The sequence below is a fragment of the Sinocyclocheilus grahami genome, unplaced genomic scaffold (assembly GCF_001515645.1).
Source record: "Sinocyclocheilus grahami isolate Dianchi unplaced genomic scaffold, SAMN03320097.WGS_v1.1 scaffold1068.1, whole genome shotgun sequence".
Classification (NCBI taxonomy): Eukaryota; Metazoa; Chordata; class Actinopteri; order Cypriniformes; family Cyprinidae; genus Sinocyclocheilus; species Sinocyclocheilus grahami.
The window spans coordinates 255326-264703 of NW_015506247.1; the positions used below are offsets into that span (position 1 = coordinate 255326).

The 9378-nt window shown below is 40.8% G+C and overlaps 1 protein-coding gene across 1 annotated transcript in view; it reads left to right on the top strand.

Moving 5' to 3' along the window:
* LOC107566303 (NXPE family member 3-like) overlaps positions 1-9378 on the top strand; it is a 52688-nt gene that overhangs the window by 18317 nt on the left and 24993 nt on the right. The gene's annotated exons all lie outside the window — the stretch shown is intronic.

A 9378-nucleotide genomic window follows, 5' to 3' on the forward strand; every position in this document is an offset into this window, starting at 1 on the left:
CTGACATGCTAGCGAGCGGGCAGAACTCACGGCGAGGGAGGGAAGACCCGCGGCGGGCTTTGTGTTTACATCAATGATGCGTGGTGCCGCGATGCTGTTGTGGTCTGCAAACACTGCTCACCCCTGGTGGAGTTTATGATTATTAAGTGCCGACCGTTCTATCTACCGAGGGAATATACAGCCATTCTGCTCGTTGCTGTAAACATCCCTCCCAGCTCCAACAACAACAACAGGAGTGAGGCACTGAATGAACTGTACCAGCACATCAGTGAGCAGCAGAAAGCCCACCCAGATGCTTTTCTCATCTTGGCTGGTGATTTCAATCATGCAGACCTAAAGATTGTGTTCCCAAAGATACACCAACACATAGATTTTCCAACACGGGGAAACAACACTCAGACTTTGTTTACACCACCCAGAGAGGAGCTTACAAGGCCCTCCCCCTCCCCCATCTTGGCACCTCAGACCACATCATTGTCATGCTAATGCCTGCATACAGACCGCTAGTTAAAGTTGCCAAACCAGTTCACAAACAGATACAAGTGTGGCTGGATGGGTTGTCAGAGGCTCTTCAAAAGCTCTATGTTTAAGCACGCTGCCACATACAATAACACCACAGACCTCCAGGAGTACACAGTGACTGTCACTGCCTACATCACCAAGTGCATTGATGATGTAACGGACACAAAGACCATCACTGTCTGGGCCAACCAGAAGCCGTGGCTAACAGGGGAGGTCTACAGACTCCCGAAGACGCGGAACGCTGCCTTCAGAGCTGGAGATGAGGTGGGCCTGAAGACAGCTAGGGCCAACCTATCCCGCGGCATCAGAGAGGCTAAGAGACCGTACTCCAGGAGGCTAGCCCATCGTTTCAGCGACAGCAGAGACACTCTGAGCCTGTGGCAGGGGATACAGACCATTACGGATCAGTTGCACTTAGCCCTATCCTCATGAGTCATGCACCACATCAAGTCTAAGGACCCCTTCCAGTTTGCATATCGGTCCAACCGCTCGACCGATGATGCCATCGCCACTACCCACCACTCAGCACTCACACATCTGGACAAAAAAGACTCATATGTCAGAATGCTGTTCATAGACTTAAGTTCAGCATTCAACACAATCATCCCTCAACAGCTCATTCACAAACTGGTCCAGCTGGGGCTCAACACTTTGCTGTGCAACTGGCTGTTGGACTTCCTGACTGGAAGACCTCATATCACTGGTTTGCACTATAACTGCCATGTGCCTTATGCCACTTTTTCTCTTTTTTTACAATGTCCTTATTTGTATATTGTATAGGTTGTATTTTATATATATTTAAACTGTATTTATCTGTATTATGTCTACTGTTAGAGTTAAGTGTTAACTGAATGCACCAAGGGCCTGAGAGTAATGCAATTTCAATTCTCTGTATGTATGTGCTGTACATGTGGCAGAATTGACAATAAAGCAGACTTTGACTTTGACTATATTTTATATTGAGTTTAAGAAAATTATTACCTGCTGTCTATCCATCACTAAAACATACACATTACAACACATAATAGCCTTTATTTAATAACAATCTGCATTTATAACATTTGTCATACAGACTAAGCATGCAGGCTTAAAGGGCTTCACCCAAAAATGAAAATTTGCTGTTAATTGACTCACCCTCAAGCCATCCAAGATGTAGTTACCTATTTTTCTTCAATTGAACAGTAAATATTTTTTTTAGGTGAAAACATTAGGCTTGTTTGAGATGAGCAAAATCTGCGCAGAACCGACGCATACCGGTTAGAAAAGTGTCCGAGTTATGTCCGACTTGCTCTGATGTCATGCTGACGTGTGCCAAAAAACTCTCGCTACGGCGAGGCGGCTGTGTCGGATTGTGCAGTCAAGCGCAGTTGCTCTCCACCAACTGCGCTGATCAAAAGCATGATGGGAAACGACTGACTGACAACACAGCTTAATGCTCATTGGTTCAGCAACTGTGATGTTGAGTTCTCTTTTAAAATGTTTTATTTTTTTATGTGGTTTCATGTGATTATATATTTAAATTATGCATGAATGTTCCCAAACACTATGACAGTGCGATCTCTGTGTGAGATATGTTATTGTTGTCATATTTCTATAAAAATACATGTTTGTAAAGTGAAAATTAATGATAAATACGCCTTTCGTATGGAATTAAATAGCAAGCACTTTGAGTGTCTTGTTCATATTTATTTTTATATAAAGGCAACTGAACTGAAATTATAACATGTTTATTAGCAACACAGCACGTGAGTGTGAATAACGCAATATCTGCCTTTGATCTTATTGGTATCTGTTCCACTTCGAGAGGGCAGAACTGTCCGTCTTGCCTGCGCTTATTTCACTCCTCCCCTCACTGCAGCCGCCTACTCTCACCAACATTTCAGACGAGGCGAGGCGCATCTCAAACAAGCCTAGTGTCTTTAGTGATGGGAAGTCCGGTTCTTTTCTGCTAACCAGTTCTTTCGGACAGTTCATTTTACTGAACGGTTGAAAAAAACGGTTCATAACACTTTGCTGTGCAACTGGCTGTTGGACTTCCTGACTGGAAGACCTCAAGCAGTATGGGTCGGCAGTAACACATCCAGCACCATTACACTGAACACTGGGGCCCCCTAAGGATGTGTGTTGAGCCCCCTCCTCTTCACTCTGCTGCACACCGTCACACAACTCCAACCTCTTCATTAAGTTTGCGGATGACATGACTGTAGTGGGTCTCATTAGCAACAGAGATGAGACAAATTACAGGAGCAAGGTGAGCCGCCTGGCCGGGTGGTGCAGTGAAAACAATCTCTCTCTGAATGTGGAGAAGACGAAGCAGATTGTTGTTGACTTCAGGAGAGTGCACACTCAACATGTTCCTCTGACCATCAACGATGTGACTGTGGAGAGGGTGAGCAGCACCAAGTTCCTGGGTGTGCACATCACAGAGGAACTCTCCTGGACTGACAATACCGCAGCACTGGCCAGAAAAGCACAGCAGCGTCTCTACTTCCTCCGCAAACTGAGAAGAGCCAGAGCCCCGGCCCCCATCATGTGCACCTTCTACAGAGGCACCATCGAGAGCATTCTGACTAGCTGCATCACTGTGTGGTATGGTGCCTGCAATGCATCCTGCAGCAAGACACTTCAACGCATGTTGTATTTTATATATATTTAAACTGTATTTATCTGTATTATGTCTACTGTTAGAGTTAAGTGTTAACTGAATGCACCAAGGGCCTGAGAGTAATGCAATTTCAATTCTCTGTATGTATGTGCTGTACATGTGGCAGAATTGACAATAAAGCAGACTTTGACTTTGACTATATTTTATATTGAGTTTAAGAAAATTATTACCTGCTGTCTATCCATCACTAAAACATACACATTACAACACATAATAGCCTTTATTTAATAACAATCTGCATTTATAACATTTGTCATACAGACTAAGCATGCAGGCTTAAAGGGCTTCACCCAAAAATGAAAATTTGCTGTTAATTGACTCACCCTCAAGCCATCCAAGATGTAGTTACCTATTTTTCTTCAATTGAACAGTAAATATTTTTTTTAGGTGAAAACATTAGGCTTGTTTGAGATGAGCAAAATCTGCGCAGAACCGACGCATACCGGTTAGAAAAGTGTCCGAGTTATGTCCGACTTGCTCTGATGTCATGCTGACGTGTGCCAAAAAACTCTCGCTACGGCGAGTCGGCTGTGTCGGATTGTGCAGTCAAGCGCAGTTGCTCTCCACCAACTGCGCTGATCAAAAGCATGATGGGAAACGACTGACTGACAACACAGCTTAATGCTCATTGGTTCAGCAACTGTGATGTTGAGTTCTCTTTTAAAATGTTTTATTTTTTTATGTGGTTTCATGTGATTATATATTTAAATTATGCATGAATGTTCCCAAACACTATGACAGTGCGATCTCTGTGTGAGATATGTTATTGTTGTCATATTTCTATAAAAATACATGTTTGTAAAGTGAAAATTAATGATAAATACGCCTTTCGTATGGAATTAAATAGCAAGCACTTTGAGTGTCTTGTTCATATTTATTTTTATATAAAGGCAACTGAACTGAAATTATAACATGTTTATTAGCAACACAGCACGTGAGTGTGAATAACGCAATATCTGCCTTTGATCTCATTGGTATCTGTTCCACTTCGAGAGGGCAGAACTGTCCGTCTTGCCTGCGCTTATTTCACTCCTCCCCTCACTGCAGCCGCCTACTCTCACCAACATTTCAGACGAGGCGAGGCGCATCTCAAACAAGCCTAGTGTCTTTAGTGATGGGAAGTCCGGTTCTTTTCTGCTAACCAGTTCTTTCGGACAGTTCATTTTACTGAACGGTTGAAAAAAACGGTTCATCGGTTCTTTTACACCCTAACGTAATGACGTCATCCGCGATGACGTAATGATATCAAGTATATCGTCCCGGGCCGGGATGAAAATACACATTAAAATATATAGTCAGTAATCATAACTTCAGTCATTTAAAACATCATAATCATGATCTGAAAAGTTTACAATAAAGTGTTGCAACTATATACCCAAATACAGTAACAGGCAGTGATGTGCATACGAGGATTTTAGTCTTGAAGATATAAAGTGAATAAATTAGTTGTCATCAGTGCAGAAACCATAATCCACCAACTATACATAATCCATTGCGATTTATTTGTTATTAAATAAACATAAATTTCGCCAGATTGCCCTTCATTCAAGTCTTTGGTTTACCCGCGTTCATAACATTAGCACAGAATCGGTTGTCCAAAAGAACCAGTTTGGTTCAGACGTGCTGTGTCAGTCATAGTAGGCAAAGGCAATCATGTGTACTGTTCGATAGCTTCATGCTGAATCATGCATGCGCAGTATCATCAGCTCATCGGCTCAAACGGTTCTCGGTTGAGTGTACCGGCGATCCGAAAACCGATGCAACCGGTTCTTGACTCAAGATTTGAGAACCGCTCCAGCAGTGTACGTTCGTTATCCGGCTTGCTGCACACATGCTGCTCTGCTCGTGTTCATCTTCAGTTCTCCCTTCACAGCAGTTCAGTTCTATAAAAATACATGTTTGTAAAGTGAAAATTAATGATAAATACGCCTTTCGTATGGAATTAAATAGCAAGCACTTTGAGTGTCTTGTTCATATTTATTTTTATATAAAGGCAACTGAACTGAAATTATAACATGTTTATTAGCAACACAGCACGTGAGTGTGAATAACGCAATATCTGCCTTTGATCTCATTGGTATCTGTTCCACTTCGAGAGGGCAGAACTGTCCGTCTTGCCTGCGCTTATTTCACTCCTCCCCTCACTGCAGCCGCCTACTCTCACCAACATTTCAGACGAGGCGAGGCGCATCTCAAACAAGCCTAGTGTCTTTAGTGATGGGAAGTCCGGTTCTTTTCTGCTAACCAGTTCTTTCGGACAGTTCATTTTACTGAACGGTTGAAAAAAACGGTTCATCGGTTCTTTTACACCCTAACGTAATGACGTCATCCGCGATGACGTAATGATATCAAGTATATCGTCCCGGGCCGGGATGAAAATACACATTAAAATATATAGTCAGTAATCATAACTTCAGTCATTTAAAACATCATAATCATGATCTGAAAAGTTTACAATAAAGTGTTGCAACTATATACCCAAATACAGTAACAGGCAGTGATGTGCATACGAGGATTTTAGTCTTGAAGATATAAAGTGAATAAATTAGTTGTCATCAGTGCAGAAACCATAATCCACCAACTATACATAATCCATTGCGATTTATTTGTTATTAAATAAACATAAATTTCGCCAGATTGCCCTTCATTCAAGTCTTTGGTTTACCCGCGTTCATAACATTAGCACAGAATCGGTTGTCCAAAAGAACCAGTTTGGTTCAGACGTGCTGTGTCAGTCATAGTAGGCAAAGGCAATCATGTGTACTGTTCGATAGCTTCATGCTGAATCATGCATGCGCAGTATCATCAGCTCATCGGTTCTCAAATTGGACATGTCAGAAAGAAACGGTTCTCGGTTCAGTGTACTGGTGATCCGAAAACCGATGCAACCGATTCTTGACTCGAGAACAAGAACCGCTCTAACCGGCACGCTGCATGCACGTTCAGTATATCATCAGCTGCTCTACTTGTGTTCATCAATTCTATTGGTTACACTTTGCTTGAAGTGGTGTGCATAAGACTGACATGACACCTTCATAATCATGACATGACACCTACATAATCATAACATGACACATGTCATGAATATGAAGGTTTTTTATGCATGTTTATGACAACTGTCATTCACTCAGTTATGTAATTTTTAATGCAAAGATGACATTGTTTGAGATGTTTTTGTTATGGGCTATGGTTAGGGGTAAGGGTAGGGGTAGGGTTAGGTCAAATAATGTCATATTTGCATTAAAAATGACATAACTGAGCGAATGACACTTAATGACAGTTGTCATAAACATGCATAAAACCTCCTTCATATTCATGACGTGTGTCATGATTATGAAGGTGTCATTTCAGTCTTATGCACACCCCTTCAAGTAAAGTGTTACCATTCTATTTTCTACAAACTCAATTTGTGAATGTGTCATCATTAACTATAATTACAGTACAGATATTTCATAAACCATCCCTTATTCCTATTAAACAGTCTTAATTGGTCCAACATCCCTGACAAACCCCTTTGGCCTATAACCTAACATAATCTTCAACTGAACAAAGTACACAGATTAGATACATTCATCTTTAAAAAAATAAAATATATTTATATTATCACACTTTCTGATGTTTAACAAAATACTTGGATAACATGCTTTTCGTCCTCTTGAAAAATTACACGCATGCGCAGTATCATCAGCTCATTGGTTCTCGGTTAAGTGTACCGGTGATCCGAAAACCGATGCAACCGGTTCTTGACTCGAGAACGAGAACCACTCCAGCAGTGGGAGTGTACGTTCGTTACCCGGCTCGCTTCACACATGCTGCTCTGCTCGAGATCACCATCAATTCTCTCTTCACAGCAGTTCAGGCAGTGTACTGTTTGAGTAAATGAATTACTCCGGGATATTGGTTTATTTCGACTCAGAGGGAGTGTCAGCCACGTTAAAAAAAGTGAAATTTAAGTAATTTGTGGATTAGTGCTTACTGGAGACGTGAACCATTTCAAACGATTCAGTCCGATTTGGTAAACTGGTTCAACCGGTTCACTAAGAAGAACCGGTTAAATAGAACGATTCGTTCGTTCGCGAACCGGACATCACTAATTGTCTTTGAAAGCATTGCTGGCTGCCGGCTTTTGAGAGTCAAATAAACATACAGACAAGACCAAATTACCAAAGGCTCCTTGAGGACACATTGAGGCCTTATGAAGACATGCAGTGTATGAATCGCCAAGGATCACCGTTTCAGATAAAAATCTTCTTTACTGTTCTACTGAAGAAAAAAAAGTCACTGACATCTGGAATGGCCTAAGGGTCAATAAAATAACAGCAAATTTCCATTTTTGGGTGAACTATCTCTTTAATGTTCTCCAGTTGTCAAACATTACATTTGTAACACAACTGCAACATTTATTTTAAACATTTGTTTAATGAACTTAAAAAAAGACTAAACAAGTTAAAAAAAATGTTTTGCAAACAAACATTTACAAATATTACTACTGTTCACAATTACATCTTTAAAATTAGGCAGAAATCAGAAAAAAATTAATGAACCAGGTGTTACAGTTCAACTGAACTGAGTCAAGTAAAGTCCAGTCACTGTATTTACATAGTGCTTTTTACACTACAGATTGTTTCAAAGTAGCTTTACAGTATTAAACAGAAAAATCGTGTGTCGAAGGAACCAAAACTCCTTCGTTCTTCTCTGGCCATACAAATCCAGCAGTTTAATGTTGCAGGCTGCAACACAGATCAGATTGTGCAGAGGACTGGTCTGGTTCCTGTGGTCTTGTCCCGATGGCTGTCTATTTTCCATTCACGGGCAACAGCTCTGGTGGACATTCCTGCAGTCAGCATGCCAATTGCACGCTCCCTCAAAACTTGCGACATCTGTGGCATTGTGCTGTGTGATAAAACTGCACATTTTAGAGTGGCCTTTTATTGTGGCCAGCCTAAGGCACACCTGTGCAATAATCATGCTGTCTAATCAGCATCTTGATATGCCACACCTGTGAGGTGGATGGATTATCTCGGCAAAGGAGAAGTGCTCACTAACACAGATTTAGACAGATTTGTGAACAACATTTGAGAGAAATAGGCCTTTTGTGTACATAGAAAAAGTCTTAGATCTTTGAGTTCAGCTCATGAAAAATGGGGGCAAAAACAAAAGTGTTGCATTTATAATATTGTTCAGTGTATGTGGATGATTTATGGTCTGATCAGTGGCGGCTTGATGGGTTTTAAAATAGAGGAGGCACACTAATTGTATTGGTCTGGAATCCCTGCCGATTATTATTATTATTAATTGCTTAACCACTTTAAAATGGCTTTTTGGTTGCTTTTAGTCAGAAAACATAAAGAAAACGACATACATACAGCAAGATAATATAATTTCACTTACCTGGCCAATCACTTGAAGCAAACATCCATCCCTTCTTAAAAGTCTGTGTTAAAAGAGAGCTGGCTGTTGTGCCATTTAATTAAGCCGACTGCTGTAGCCTATATCCAGCTTAGGCTGTTTTCTCTAAATTTGTATATATACTGTTTGAATGACAGCTTGGTAAATGTTCAGCTCATGAAAAATGGGGGCAAAACAAAAGTGTTGCGTTTATAATATTGTTCAGTGTATGTGGATGATTTATGGTCTGATCGGTGGCGGCTTGATGGGTTTTAAAATAGAGGAGGCACACTAATTGTATTGGTCTGGAATCCCTGCTGATTATTATTATTATTAATTGCTTAACCACTTTAAAATGGCTTTTTGGTTGCTTTTAGTCAGAAAACATAAAGAAAACGACATACATACAGCAAGATAATATAATTTCACTTACCTGGCCAATCACTTGAAGCAAACATCCATCCCTTCTTAAAAGTCTGTGTTAAAAGAGAGCTGGCTGTTGTGCCATTTAATTAAGCCGACTGCTGTAGCCTATATCCAGCTTAGGCTGTTTTCTCTAAATTTGTATATATACTGTTTGAATGACAGCTTGGTAAATCTGTTGACAATCAAATATTCAATATCGCTACTCATCATAAGTACTTGGTACATTATCAGCGCAGCGGCAGACGTTCAAATTAATATCACATAATTTACATCTCTATGATGCTTGGTTGATATCAGAAGGAGGCTAGCCTCCCTTGCGAGGGTTCTTTTCTCAACACTCCTCAGCGCTGAAAGTGAACACTCGATGCTGATTGGCT